Source organism: Anolis carolinensis, chromosome 6 (genome assembly GCF_035594765.1).
Source record: "Anolis carolinensis isolate JA03-04 chromosome 6, rAnoCar3.1.pri, whole genome shotgun sequence".
Taxonomy (NCBI): domain Eukaryota; kingdom Metazoa; phylum Chordata; class Lepidosauria; order Squamata; family Dactyloidae; genus Anolis; species Anolis carolinensis.
This window is the reverse complement of record NC_085846.1, coordinates 101,433,375-101,448,997: the sequence shown is the minus strand read 5'-3', so window position 1 is coordinate 101,448,997 and position 15,623 is coordinate 101,433,375. Positions and strand designations below refer to the sequence as shown.

The following is a 15,623-nucleotide window of genomic DNA, read 5'->3' as shown; positions in this document are numbered from 1 at the left end:
GGATGGGAGTTTTTCAAAAGTGAAATACTCTTGGCGCAAATGCAAACAGTACCAACAAAGAAGAAAAATAAGACAAATGCAAAGAAGCCAGAATGGATGTCCAAAGAACTTCTAACTGAGCTAAAGCTCAAAAGTGACATGCACAAGAAGTGGAAAAGGGGAGAAATCACCAAAGAAGAATTCAAACGTATAGCCAACACCTGTAGGGAAAAGGTTCGCAAGGCTAAAGCGCAAAATGAACTCAGGCTTGCCAGGGACATAAAAAACAACAAAAAAGGTTTTTTTGCTTACGTTGGTAGAAAAAGGAAGAAAAAGGAGGCGATAGGGCCTCTGAAAGGAGAAGATGGGGTGATGGTGACAGGGGATAGGGAAAAGGCAGAACTGCTTAATGCCTTCTTTGCCTCGGTCTTCTCACAAAAAGAAAGCCATCTTCAACCTCAGCAACATGGAATGGACGAAGGATTGGGGGAAATCCAACCCCAAATAGGGAAACAAGTTGTCCAGGAACACCTGGTCACTCTAAACGAATTCAAGTCGCCAGGGCCAGATCAGCTACATCCAAGAGTATTGAAGGAACTAGCGGAAGTTATTTCAGAACCACTGGCAATCATCTTCGAGAGTTCTTGGAGAACGGGAGAAGTCCCAGCAGATTGGAGGAGGGCGAATGTGGTCCCTATCTTCAAGAAGGGAAAAAAGAACGACCCAAACAATTACCGTCCGGTCAGCCTCACATCAATACCAGGCAAGATTCTGGAAAAGATCATTAAGGAAGTGGTCTGCAAACACTTAGAAACAAATGCGGTCATTGCTAATAGTCAACACGGATTTACCAAAAACAAGTCATGCCAGACTAATCTGATCTCTTTTTTCGATAGAGTTACGAGTTGGGTCGATACAGGGAATGCCGTGGATGTAGCCTACCTGGATTTCAGTAAGGCCTTCGACAAAGTCCCCCACGATCTTCTGGCAAACAAACTAGTAAAATGTGGGCTAGACAAAACTACGGTTAGGTGGATCTGTAATTGGCTAAGCGAACGAACCCAAAGGGTGCTCACCAATGCGTCGTCTTCATCATGGAAAGAAGTGACAAGTGGAGTGCCGCAGGGCTCAGTCCTGGGCCCGGTTCTGTTCAACATCTTTATTAACGACTTAGACGAAGGGTTAGAAGGCACGATCAACAAGTTTGCAGATGACACCAAACTCGGAGGGATAGCTAACACTCCAGAAGACAGGAGCAGAATTCAAAACGATCTTGACAGACTAGAGAGATGGGCCGAAACTAACAAAATGAAGTTCAACAGGGACAAATGCAAAATACTTCACTTCGGCAGAAAAAATGGAAATCAAAGATACAGAATGGGGGACGCCTGGCTTGACAGCAGTGTGTGTGAAAAAGACCTTGGAGTCCTCGTGGACAACAAGTTAAACATGAGCCTACAATGTGATGCGGCAGCTAAAAAAGCCAATGGGATTTTGGCCTGCATCAATAGGGGAATAGCGTCTAGATCCAGGGAAGTTATGCTCCCCCTCTATTCTGCCTTGGTCAGACCACACCTGGAATACTGTGTCCAATTTTGGGCACCGCAGATGAAGGGAGATGTTGACAAGCTGGAAAGCGTCCAGAGAGGGCGACTAAAATGATTAAGGGTCTGGAGAACAAGCCCTATGAGGAGAGGCTTAAAGAGCTGGGCATTAGGCTTGCTCAAATAATTTGATTTTCCCGTTACCCGTTATTAATTCGTTATTTTCGTTTGTTTTGAAGCAATATAGAACCTTGGTTGTCCACACGTCTGGATATCGCGGTTTCGAATCGCGAGAGGCCGTTTTTTTCTTATTTCTTCGTTTTTTTCGTTAAGAAAAAAAGCTTTTGCAAATCACCCAAACTCCTTTCCTTTTGCCCCTCAGCCAATGGGAGGCTCAGCCAATGGGAGGGGGCGAGGGGGAAGGAGGCCGAGGAGGAGGAGGAAGACGGAGGGGGGAAATGGCCGCCGCCGCCGCCTCGCCTCAGCTCAGGCCTGGAGAGACCGAGAGGGGCCCGGCGGTGAGGAGGAAGAGGCCCGGGATGCGAGGGGGTGTGGGCCAGGCCCGTCCTCGGCTGCTCCCAGGGGCCCAGATTCGCACCCTCCCTCCCCCCAATACAGGTCTCCAGTCCATACCACGCTACATGAACTTGAATGGATACTGTGGTTGTGTTGTCGAAAGCTTTCATGGCCTGGATCACACTGTTGTGGTATGTATTCCGGGCTCTATGGCCATGTGCCAGAAGCATTCTCTCCTGACGTTTCACCCACATCTGTGGCAGACATAGAGGTTTTGACGTCTGTGCGAAGCTAGGCAAGTGGGGTTTATATATCTGTGGAAGGTCCAGGGTGGAAGAAAGAACTCTTGTCTGTGGGAGGCAAGTGTGAATGTTGCAATTGGTCACCTTGATTAGCATTGAATAGCCTTGCAGCTTCAAAGCCTGGCTGCTTCCTACCTGGGGGAATCCTTTGTTGGGAGGTATTAGCTGGCCCTGATTGTTTCCTGTCTGGAATTCCCATTTTCTGGGTGTTTCTGGGAAGGTAATGGCACTCCATGTAGTCATGCCGGCCACATGACCTTGGAGGTGTCTATGGACAACACTGGCTCTTGGGCTTAGAAATGGAGATGAGCACCAACCCCCAGAGTCAGACATGACTGAACTTAACGTCAAGGGATACCTTTACCTTTACCTACACACACACACACACACACACACACACACACACACACACACACACAAGCAGGGACTATATATATATATATACACAATATATATCACACACACACCAATTTAACAAAGTTTCAGCCACAAAAACAAAGTTTCTGAAGTAGAACAATGACTTTCACAGTAAAGACAACCCAATTTAACAGGAAATAAGACTTTCAAACCAGGAACAGATTTCTGCAATTATTAAAAAATGGTTTATTATAAAAGCTATGAAAATTTGCCAAAACTCAGAGGATAAGGGAAACGTTCCACATTTTGGTGAGCTATCAGTGTTAAATGTGTTCTACCACTGTACCAAGTTTGAAGAAGATCACTCAAAAAATGAGGGCGGGAGAGCCCCCTAAGTCCCCCCCCTTCGGGCTGTTTTTGGGCCACCGCGCATGCGCGTCCGCCATTAACGAATTAATTTAGAAAATAACGAATTTTCGTTAATTTCGAAAAATTTTGGGGGCCAAATTCGTTATTAGCAACAAAAACGAAAAACTGCCCCCTCTAGTTTTGAAACGAGTTTAGAATCAAATTTTTCATGGATCGATCAAGCCTACTGGGCATGTTTAGCCTGCAGAAGAGAAGGCTGAGAGGAGACATGATAGCCATGTACAAATATGTGAGGGGAAGTCATAGGCAGGAGGGAGCAAGCTTATTTTCTGCTGCCCTGCAGACTAGGACACGGAACAATGGCTTCAAACTACAGGAAAGGAGATTCCACCTGAACATTAGGAAGAACTTCCTCACAGTGAGGGCTGTTCGGCAGTGGAACTCTCTCCCCCGGACTGTAGTGGAGGCTCCTTCTTTGAAAGCTTTTAAGCAGAGGCTGGATGGCCATCTGTCGGGGGTGCTTTGAATGCGATTTCCTGCTTCTTAGCGGGGGGGGGGGGGGTTTGGACTACATGGCCCATGAGGTCTCTTCCAACTCTACTATTCTATGATTCTATGATTCTAACTAGGAATGGTGGCTAACGGATTTTAGATAGGAATAGAATTCGAAAAGGGCCTTGAAAAACAAGAAAATATAAAATTTTAATGATTATCATCACTTTGCAGAGGAAGGTTCTGATGATGTGATTACTAGAAGACCACAGTTCAACACACTTGCTGTATCTTAGTACAGCTCTTGAATGGTAGGGATTTCAATTAATGTTATTCTTCACACCTGTAGAGTAAATTTTGCAGACATTTAATTTTGAACCATATTTTCACAGGCTGCGTTTGAACTTTGTTGCCAGCTGACCCCACTGGTTACAATGCTTTGCTTTTTTTTTTTTTTTACAGCAAAGAGATAATACCATCAACTACAAACAGAAACTTCAAGCATCTAATAGAATGGAGTTTGCCAAGTCTCTGAAATCTTATAATAGCAGAATGATTAATTTAGATTTCCTGATTCATTCTCTTTTAGCAGCCCATGAAGAACACTGCCAAAGTGTTTGGAGGAGGAGGAGGAGGAGGAGGAGGAGGAGGAGGAGGAGGAGGAGGAATTAAACCTTGCTAAATATATCCCAAAAATTATATTCTCTTACATCAGTCTCCAATCCTATCAATCCATCAATCCTATCCCGTTACGGATATGTCAGGCATTCCTATGTCCATGTGCCTTTAAGTTCCCTGTGTACATTGACTAAAATGTCACCAGAAAGCCCCTGACACAAACCACTGACGGGGAACTCAACTTTCACTAGATTATCAATTGCCCTCTGTTTACAAGAGTTCACTCAAAAATGAAAATGGTGTTTATGGTTTTCAAGATGCCTCAGATTTCAAGTCCCTAACTCTCTCACAAGGTGCATACTGGCCAAAGTCTAAGAGAGTTGTAGACCAAAATCATCTGTAGGGTCACTACTTCCCATGCCAGTTGTAAAGTATATCATAAACATACATGCTAATATAGTCTTCAGTTACATACCATTATGATTATGGCTTTACTTTACTTTACTGTGCTTTTGAGATCGCCACCAGCCTAAACAGTCCTCCAGCTAGATCCTAAAGACTGCAGATCCAAGCTATTGATGACTAACCTACCCTTTTCCTTGCAGCTGAAACAAGCAAGAAAACAAACTTCTCCCAGAATTACACGAAGCCATGAGCCTTTGAAACAATGCACAATGGTGAGCAAGATAACCTTTTCCACCGAGAGGATGGAAAACAACATCTGTTAAAGTCCAAATCAATGGCTTGACTTAAGACACCCAAAGGATTGTGGAGGTGCAGTTTGAAAAGAAAAGTTAGAACATAACAACTTTTGCATGTCATCCCATATTTCCACCACCCATCAAATACATGCACACCAACGCAAATTAATTAGGCTGGATTCCAACCAGATCTGACGACATGGGAGATGTGGACAGCATTTCCTAGTGAGTGGGTCAATTCTCCAAAGGACTTCAGAAATCACCATCCTGAATGGATTTATATTTGGGCCAGAAGGAAGCCTTCATTTGTGCAGGTGGCAGTCTTGGCAATCCAAAAAAGAAAAATAATATTAGTAAAGCGATCTTGCCTTAAGAAGAATCTGGAAAAGATTGTTTGCTTTCTCTTCTGTAGAACAAAAAGCCCTTTGTTTCCATCCCCTTGCGTTTCTTAGATCATCAGAGTCTAATTATGTATCTGTAGAACAATTTACCACTGTAATCTTTCAAAACTGAAGATACGTCAACATCACTTCAGCTCCATTAGCTATTCCAAAGCACTTAGAGGGAGGTTGTTGAAGAGATCCAGATACTACTTGTAACAGTTTTTCCAGGCACATGTGGTTATTTCTTCCCTTTTCCTCCCTCCCACACTGTCAGTCGTATTAGGTCACAGGAAGGCAATTTGCAAATCTAAGGGCCCTTCATCACACTACACAGTTATACTACAATGATTCCTCTGACATGGCAAAAATCCTATGCAGTCCTGAGATCTGTAGTTTGGGAAGGGTCAAGAGCTCTCTGGCTGAAAATTTGAGTACTGCTCCTTCAATTGCAAGTCCTAGGATTTTGTAAAGTATACGAAGGTGAGTCGCAACACTATAATTATGTAGTGTAGCCTTAAGACTTATGGTTCTATTCACAACTGCAGTCAGCTCGCCGCATTTACTGTATTTAGGAGCACAGGATCCAGGAAAAGTGGGGAAACAGTGAATAAAAACCACTATTTTTTAAGTGGAGAGAACACTTTTCTAGGGATCTTTAGGTCCTCCAGTGTGACTCTATGGTGGAGTATAAATATAAACAACCAGAGGAACGTATCCTACCAAAAAAAATCTCATGAAAAATTGGTCTTAGAATAAAGATAACTGGGAAATATCAAATAGTTTATCCTTTTCCTTGATGTCCTCCTAGAATTCTGAGATGAGAAATTCCTTCTATAATTTTAGCCTGCTTCCCGCAACCTTAAGGAAAGAGAAGGGACAATCCACAACAGTTTTCTGTCTGATATATCACATGTACAGATGATGGGACTGGAAATAGAAATGTATGCCAACACTAGCCACGAGAGCATCCTCCAGAACACCAGAGATAGCAGTTTAGTTTTTTGGCGGGAAAAACAAGGAAAGTTGTGGGATCGCTGGAAACATCTGTAAAGTCCACAAGGAACTAGTGGGAAGCTGTCATTGTTCTTCGCTTTAGCTTCTGGCACCTGAGGGGGTTGCCTCTCTTTGTTTTCAAGACAGAAGCAACCCTGGAAAATGGTATTACTAGAAAGACAAATGCTTGGACCATACCAAAATGAGTTCTCCAGCAATGTCAATTAAGGCAAGCTCATCCAGGTAGGAAACCAAGTTCTGCTTGAGACCAAAGAGTGTTTCTAGGTGAAGAACAATTCCCAATAGCCCTTTTTCTGATTTTGGTGTATAAACTACAGGCATAACTTTTTGCTTTCATGTAAGAAAATACATTTACATGTCAAAAAAATCAAAAAGTATCTGCAGAGAGCATTTCGTGAGTCTTTAGTTCATCTTTGTGACTCTTTGGTGGGGATGCACATGCACCAAGCTATGCTGTCAGGTACTATTTTGCTGGATTATGGCTGAAAATCCCTCAATCCTCCTTGTGAACAAAAATATGATTTCACACACACACCACAGGAAAGAAAGGGGTTTGTGGCAATCCAAAGCAAGCATGAGATCCGCTGCTAGTCAGAAATGTAGAGCCTGGCAACCTGGCAGCCAGTTTTTAATCAGGAGACTGGGAGGGCAGTATTTTGCTTTTAAACTGCACACATCCAAGTTCAAATGTATCTTGTACTTTTTCTCTGATCAGATTACAGCTCCCAATTAAACAGAACAGGGTTACCAACTTTTCATCAGGTGTCTGCAACTATGCCTCCAACACGATCTTGCTTTACAGCGACTGCAGTTGGATGGGATGCCTATTATTACTGACTTAGAAAAAGATGTGTTTCAAAGACTTTCATGGCTGGAATCACTAGGTTGCTGTGAGTTTTCCGGATTGTATAGCCATGTTCCAGAAGCATTATCTCCTGACGTTTTGTCCAAATCTAAACAGATCTACAGGCCAATGGATACTCTACCTCAGACATGAGAAGAGCTGCAAGACCAAGAACAAGCCATGAGAGTAAAGACAAAGATCCACCCAGAGGAAAAGTGTTCTTACCACACATCAAGGGAACCACTGACCACATAGGAAAGCTGATGAAGAAACACAACCTACAAACTATCTACAGACCCACTAAGAAAATCCAACAAATGCTATGTTCAGCAAAGGACAAGAGGGATCCTCTCACCTCTGCAGAAGTCTACCATATACCATGCAGCTGTGGACAAGTCTACATAGGGACCACCAAATGCAGCAGCATTGCCCAAACACGAATCAAGGAACATGAAAAGCACTGCAGAGTAATCCAACCAGAGAAGTCAGCCATAGCAGAGCCCTTGATGAACCAACCTGGACACAGCATATTATTACAGAACACAGAAATGCTGGACCACTATAACAATCACCATGTCAGACTACACAGAGAAGTCATTGTAATGCACAAGCATGTGGACAATTTCAGCAGAAAGGAGGAAACCATGAAAATGAAAAAAAATCTGGCTACCAGTATTAAAAACTCTAAAATCAGGACAGTAAATAAAGAAAAATACTCAAAAACAGGGGAATTCCAGACAAGAAACAATCAGGGCCAGTTAATCACCTCCCAACAAAGGATTCCCCCAGGCCAGAAGCAGCCAGGCTTTGAAGCTGCATTGCTATTCAATGCTAATCAAGGTTATCAACTGCAACATTCACACTTGCCTCAAGCAGACAAGAGTTCTTTCTCCCACCCTGGGCATTCCACAGATATATAAACCCCACTTGCCTAGTTTCCAACAGACCTCACAACCTCTGAGGACACCTGCCATAGATGTGGGCGAAAAGTCAGGAGAGAATGCTTTTCAAACTTGGCCACACAATCTGGGATACTCACAGCAACCTTAAGAAAAAGATGTTCTGATGATTTCCTCCTGAAAACCATGCTGTTGTTGGGAAGGCACTTGAGGATGCTGGACTTGTTAAAAAATTGGCCAGCTGGGCACAGAAAGACACAAAAACCCCACATTTGAACGAACTACATACAGTGGGCATTTGCCCAAGTTTGTGCCAGGACTCCTGTGGATACCAAAGTTCCGTTAGATACAATGATAAAACGCTGTTGGTTACATAAAAATGACCCAAATCAAAGTCTGCTTTCGGGAATGTCTTTTTTAAGACTGTAGAAATAAGACAGTTAGTTGGGCACCACTTGAACTGGCATGGCTCAGTGCTAGGGAACCGTGGGGGTTATAGTTTGGTGAGACACCTCCACTCTTCGGCGGAGAAGACGTTGAAAAACTACAACTCCCAGGGTCCCACGGCATTGAGCCGGGAGTGGAAGGGACCCCGGCCAAAGCCAGAAAAGGCCATGGATTAGATGGATGGTTTTCTGCGGCTCCGGAAAGGCAGCTGAAACTTTGGCACCGGGAGAGGCCGGGCTGGGAGCCCTCCGCCTGGGCTGATGCGGGTCGGAGAGAAGCCTGAGAAGGGAGAGAAGGGAGGACTTACCCTGCGGATCGGCGCCCATGGTGGCCAATGGACCGGGCAGCCCGGCAATGAGGAGCCTCTGGACTGAGCAGAAGGAAGGAAGGAAGGAAAAAAGGACGGAGGAGAGATGCTGCGCGCCGCCGCCTCTGCCTTCTGCGCGCCCCTCCGGCGCTGCCGACTGACTGGCTGGCTCTCGGGGCAAGTTTCCCAAGCCTCTCCTCTCCTCTCCTCCGACCCGCCTCTCCTCTCCTCCCCGAGCACCTTGCCGCTTTCCTTGGGCTTCCTTCTCCGCCTTCTTTCGAGGGGAAGCCAAACTCCGGCTTAGTAGAGACAAGGCAATTGCTGCTGGGTCGCGCCGGGCTTCTCCATCTCCACCGGAGAATGAAGGCAGGCAGAGCCCGCTTCAAGGCTCAAGGCGGTGGGATCCTGGGAGGAGGCGTCTTCGGCAGAGACCCCGTCGATCTACCACTCCCAGGATTCCAGAGCAATGAGCCAGGGCAGTTTAAGTGGTGTCAGACTGTATTAATTCTGCAGTGTAGATGAGTGCTAAGACTGATGCCTAAATCAGGCTCCTTCGACTTTTTCCACTCGTCGCGAGTGGAAAAAGTCGAAGGAGCCTGATTTAGGCATCAGTCCCTTTCCACCTAAGAAATGTTGACTCGACTCCAGTTATATAAAATACGTAAAATACTGATAATAGACCAGCATTTGCAAGGCTTGCTAAACTGGCTGGTTTCCCTTTTTGTGGAGTACAGCTGAAGCATCATTTTCAGAGCCCACTGTAAACACTGCATCATGATATTGGTAACAAATGATGGAGTGCTCAAGAGGGATTCCAATGGATGAGACTGTGACGTCATGAAAAATCAAAATATGTAGTCTACGCACTGCCTTGCCAGAGAAAGAAGAGAATGTGCCACGCAGATGAACAGTAAAGAACAAGTGGTCAGGTTTATTCTTTTTAACCCCAGAACAACATACAGTAGAGTCTCACTTATCCAACATAAACGGGCCGGCAGAAGGTTGGATAAGTGAATATGTTGGATAATAAGGAGGGATTAAGGAAAAGCCTATTAAACATCAAATTAGGTTATGATTTTACAAATAAAGCACCAAAACATCATGTTATACAACAAATTTGACAGAAAAAGTAGTTCAATATGCAGTAATGCTATGTAGTAATTAACTATTTACGAATTTAGCACCAAACTATCACAGCATCGACTACAGAAACATTGACTACTAAAATAGTACTTATAATATTGATAATATTATAATGTAATACAATATTATACTAATTAATAATTCAATATAATATTAATTATATATTATATATTAAATGTAATATTGCTAATAATATTACCATAAAATTATATAGTACAATATAGTAATTTAATGCTTATATTGTGCTATGTTAATAATATATTGTATGTTCATTTGATTTGTAAGCCGCTCTGAGTCCCCTTTGGCATGAGAAGAGTGGCATATAAATGTAGTAAATAAATAAATGGCCGACTGTGTTGGATAATCCAGAATGTTGGATAAGAGGATGTTGGATAAGTGAGACTCTACTGTATGTACAATGTCCTCAGTTGCACCAACTCAGATCATGTCCTTCCTTTGTCCATGTGGATAAATTCCTTCCAGCAGCTCATGAAGCAAGAGCACACTTCAGACTTGGTGTCTCTCTTCCCTGCTTCTCTCTTCAAACTAACTCTGCACCTACTTAGCTCCAGCCTGAACAAAATTGCAACAGTATCAAAGCTCCCAGGCTTAACGACTCTCCAGACTTCAATCAATCAGCTTTATGAATCTTATTTTGCCGTTGACACAGACACATTAACTGATTTCTTACATATCTTATGACAGTGGTTCTCAACCTTCCTAATGCTACAGCCCTTTCTAGTATTTTCTGTTGGTCATGGGAGTTGTGTGTGCCAAGTTTGGTTCAATTCCATCATTGGTGGAGTTCAGAATGCTCTTTGATTGTAGGTGAACTATAAATCCCAGCGACTACAATTTCCAAATGATAAAATACATCCCTTCCCAACCCCACCATTATTCACATTTGAGCGTGTCGGATATTTGTGCCAAATTTGGACCAGTGAATAAAAATACATCTTGCATGTCAGATATTTACATTAGGTTCATAACAGTAGCAAAATTACAGTTATGAAGTAGCAACAAAAATAATTTTATGGTTGGGGGTCACCACAACATGAGGAACTGTATTAAGGGGTTGCGGCATTAGGAAGGTTGAGGACCACTGGTCTACACTGTAGAATGAATGCAATTCAGTACTATTTTAACTGCCATGGCAAAGGCTCTGGAATCCTGGAAGCAGTCCTTTGGTGAGGCATCACAACCCCTTGGCAGAGAAGCCTAAAGGCCTTCTAAAACTACAACCATCATGGATCTAGAGCACTGAGGGTGAGAGTAGATACACCCTACAACGGTAGATTCTGAGTTCAAATCCCTGCTTGACCATGTTATCTTTGAGTGAGTCACACTCTCTCAGTGTCAGAGGAAAGTAAAGGCCTTTGAGCCAATCTGGCCATGAAACTAAGACAACAATGTTTCAAGCCCATTTGACTTTAATTTTGAAACAAAATGAAAACTCCATGCAGCCATTCAAACGCATCTTTATTGACCTAGAGTTGAGATGTCAAAAGATTTGACACTGAAACCTGAAGAATGATAATGTAGTTGGCCCTTCATATCCACAGATTCAGTAGTCTGGAAATCAACACCAGTGGATATCAAGAGCCCACTGTTATTTGTTCAAGAGGATTTTTTTGTGGGGGGAATCAACAGAGGATTTTTTTCTTGGTTCAATAATAATATGCACCCCACCCATCTGTTATCGCTATAAAGCAAAATCCTGTTGGAAGCATAGTTACAGACACCCGATGAAAAGTTGGCAACCCTGATCATTCCATTGTGGGCTGTAATCCAACCAGAGACAATGATTGGAAAAAAGGGAAAAAATACATGTGAACTTGGATGTGTGTGGTTTAAAAGCAAAATACTGTACTTCTCCCAAGTTTATCCTGCATACAGAAGAAGAGTTAATAACTAAAATATATATTCATTGGAGTCATTAACAAACAGAACTGAAAAGTAGCCACATGCTTTGATTTTTTCTTTCTGCCATTGCAAAGGATAAAACTGAGCTGCATCCAAGGTGACAGATTAGACAACCTGCTTCCAACATTCTTCAGTGAAGGATGGTTTTATGTATTATCAGGTGGAGGCCAATTACACACAGACACAAGTGTGTACACATATGGAGTACATATGTTTACAGCACCAAAATGCCTCTCTTCAGTTACTTTTAATGCACTTAACACTGTTGTCTTTTTTCTAGCTTGATGATTAACACCAAATTTCATAGATTAAAAAAAAAGAAAATTAAAGAATTATCTCAGGTGAATCACATTTATGATGGACACTCTTAAAGTGAATGGAAACTAATACAGATTTGCTTGCATATTTTCTGCTTATCAGAGCTGTTGGTGCATTTAGTTGGCCACCAACTATAGCAGGCATGGGCAAACTTTGGCCCTCCAAACAGCCTACTGTTAGGAATTGTGGGAGTTGAAGTCCAAAACACCTGGAGGGCCAAAGTTCGCCCATGCCTGAACTATAGGGTTTGCGAACTAAAATTCAAGACAAATGTTATGGGATTTCAAGGCTGCCACCCCTATTGACACAAATCAGAGCCATTGAACAGAGTGGAACTGTCATAAGTATAAATGAATCAGAATGTTCTGCAAAATAGGAGATTAAAGGTATACTCTCCCATAGGATTCTTGCTGACTTTTGGGATGGACATGCTCAAACTGTGTGCAAAAATGAGGTGACAGTGTTATACCATGAAATACTGTTTTACCTCATTGGAATAATACCCATCATTACTAGGGATTCAGAAGTTACTTTTTGGGCCCTTTGTTTATTGCCATATAAAATCCATACTATCTCCTTTGATTGGATTATCTGGCATTGTAGACTGTGGATTATCTGCTTTGATGATCGGGATTGTATGATAGTGTAGAAAGGGCCCTGCATTACATCTGCTAGAATGTAATACTAAGGTAAAGGTAAAGGTTTCCCCTGATGTTAAGTCCAGTCATGTCTGACTCTGGGGGTTGGTGCTCATCTCCATTTCCGAAGAGCCAGCGTTGTCCATAGACACCTCCAGGTCATGTGGCCGGCATGATTGCATGGAGCACTGTTACCTTCCTGCCGGAGCGGTACCTATTGATCTACTCACATTGGCATGTTTTTGAACTGCTAGGTTGGCAGGAGCTGGGGTGAACAGCAGGCGCTCATTCTGCTCCTGGGATTTGAACCTGGGACCTTTTGATCTGCAAGTTCAGCAGCTCAGCGCTTTAACACATTGTGCTACCAGGGGCCCAGAATGTAATACTAGCTGGAGAATTTTGGGAGTTGCAGTCCAAAAAGTAACTTTTTTCAAATTGTGAGTCTCGCATGCAGCAATGAATCATGGAATCTTAGAACTGAAAGGGAAGTTGATGTCCACTCAATTCTTTGCCCACCATCCCTGAAATATGATCATTTATCCTGAGTCCACCACTGAAGCAGGCTGTTCCACTGCCAAACAGCTCTTTCCATCAGGACAGGATCCTTCAGGTGGTGACAACTTAACATACTTTGGCCTAAATTCCGTTCCTAATAAGAGCAAGTCAGTTGGATCTGTCATATCTACATATGCATTAATTCACTATCTGTTAATTCTAGTTAGGATTAACAGGTTGGATTCAAGACAAAAGCACCTAGGATGATAATGTCACCACTTTCCTTACCCAGCAAAGTGTAGTGCAGGTTGGCACAGAGCTAAGCCATACCTCCCTGTTCTTTGCCTGATTTCAGGCCGGTCTGCAGAGTGCCAGGAAGGGAGAGCACCAGCCAATCAGTTTAAACCTTCTGTTTGAATTGATTGGCTGGTGGGCCTGACCAGAATACCAGATGTCCTGCCAAGACATCCAGTCAAGACTGACCAGGACCAAAGCCAGAAAAAAATGGGGGGGGGGGGGGTGAAACCTTTTTTTTTTTAGTGAATCATGAAGAGTAGTTCCATAACACAAAATAATTTAGAACTCAGGCTACATCGATAAACTTCAGTGGACACTCATGGGGATTTGGTTAACTAGTTAATATTCATTAGTAAACCAGGTTTTTTAAAACCTGAAAAATTTGGGGGGGGGGAGGTTAAACCCCTAACCCCCCCTCCCTTGGCTACAGCCCTGAGACTGACCTCTAGATATTTAGAGAAGGGTTCCCCAAAATTCAGCAGACTGCACCTTCACAGTGTGCTATGCACCCTCCTCTTGTATTGGCTGAGTTTTAGAAGTGTCATGGATTCTAGATGTAAGCATGCCATCATAACTGTTGGGACATGAGTCCTGGATCTGGGGTGGACATGGTCTAGGATCAAGAAACAAAGTAGGAGAGTGACCTTTGTGACACCAGCATGTTCTTCAGGCAACCAAACAGTGGCTGTATATATGTGGACATCACTAGAAACCCAGTACTAAAACCACAGATGAGATATATATAACTTTAAAATGAGTGAAGTAAATATGACATTAAAATAGTTAACTATTTGCCATTAATAAAAATGGAGACTTCAACTTCCAGAACTCTCCAGCCAACAGAGCTACTGGCCACGTGGCTGAGAGATGCTGGAGGACATAGTCCCCAAAAAATAACATTTCTAGGAACCAGAGGACTATTGCTTTTGGGCCCCAATTGTCAACTTTCCAATGGCATCTGGTTGGCCACTGATTGAAACAGAATGTTATTTCCCCATCCCATAATACCACTGCCTTCTACTTTCCTGTATTTTTTTGTTTCCTGTCTATGGTGGATTCATTTCCTATTAGCAGAGCCTCTGCCCTCTGTTTGGCATCTTCATCTGTGTTATCTACATGAACCAAGAGCAAAATCTCCGGCAGGAGCTTGATGGGTTTCCTGCCAGCTGGACACACCAATTTTGCTCCCCAGAAAGGTTCATCAAAAGGCTTAGACTTGTATTAGGAGAATATAGCCCTCAACGTTAGGGCCTCTCAATAAAAATGAGTATTCATATGCCCCCGTTAGACCTGATTTTCATCAGTAACAGCTGTATTTTTGAAAACTTGCTGCACAAACAGCTGGTTTTCAGGAGCCCAAGCAGACCTGCATCTATTCTCTTGGAAAAACAATGCAGAGGAAGCCTCAAGCCTCTGCCTCATACATCCTGGAACAAGAAGCAACTTGCTCCACCATGATCAGTTTTGGCAACAACAGAATTTATGAACAGGGATTGCATTTATAAAGTTGATTTTGCACCAGAATTGATGCTGCTGGTTGCTGAACAAATATTTGCAGTTCCTTCTTGGATGAGACACAAATGTCATTGTGTACCCAAGGAGAAAGAAAAGCCCTCTACCTTAACTTTTCTGGAAAATATACCATATATCAACCATTATAGTATAACAAGGGAAGAAAGAAAGGATGCATTTACATATTTAACACACTTTGGGATGCTACCCAAGACAACCTAGCAATCCTGTCACTTCAGAGATTTTTATTCTAGGGCTTCCCAGAAGCCAAGAATCTAATTAAAGGTAATGGCAGCATGTTTTTAAAGGCAGACAGGGAGTTTCTTTTTAAAGGAAGGGCACAAGGGCAATTGTCCCAGGCTGGCATAAGGAGCAGAATCATATGTGGAAGGGCCCACATCAATATTGGCACTGTTGCATTGGCGCCAACTCCTTTCTTTCAGAAACCTACCCACCTGAGTTACTTACACCTAATGGGATTTTTTAAATTGTTGTATGTCTTCAATTCACTTTCAGCTTTTGGTG

General features: G+C 43.0%; 1 protein-coding gene across 2 annotated transcripts in view; it reads right to left on the bottom strand.

The window, feature by feature from the left end:
* jcad (junctional cadherin 5 associated) overlaps positions 1-15,623 on the bottom strand; it is a 70,543-nt gene that overhangs the window by 28,873 nt on the left and 26,047 nt on the right. Inside the window, exon 1 of one of the 2 annotated variants that reach the window (XM_008112373.3) lies at positions 8,773-9,277. The exons of the other annotated variant lie outside the window; for it this stretch is intronic. The gene's annotated coding sequence lies outside the window, so the exon portion shown is untranslated. Of the gene's footprint in view, positions 1-8,772; positions 9,278-15,623 lie in introns of those variants that run through there. 2 annotated transcript variants of the gene reach the window in all.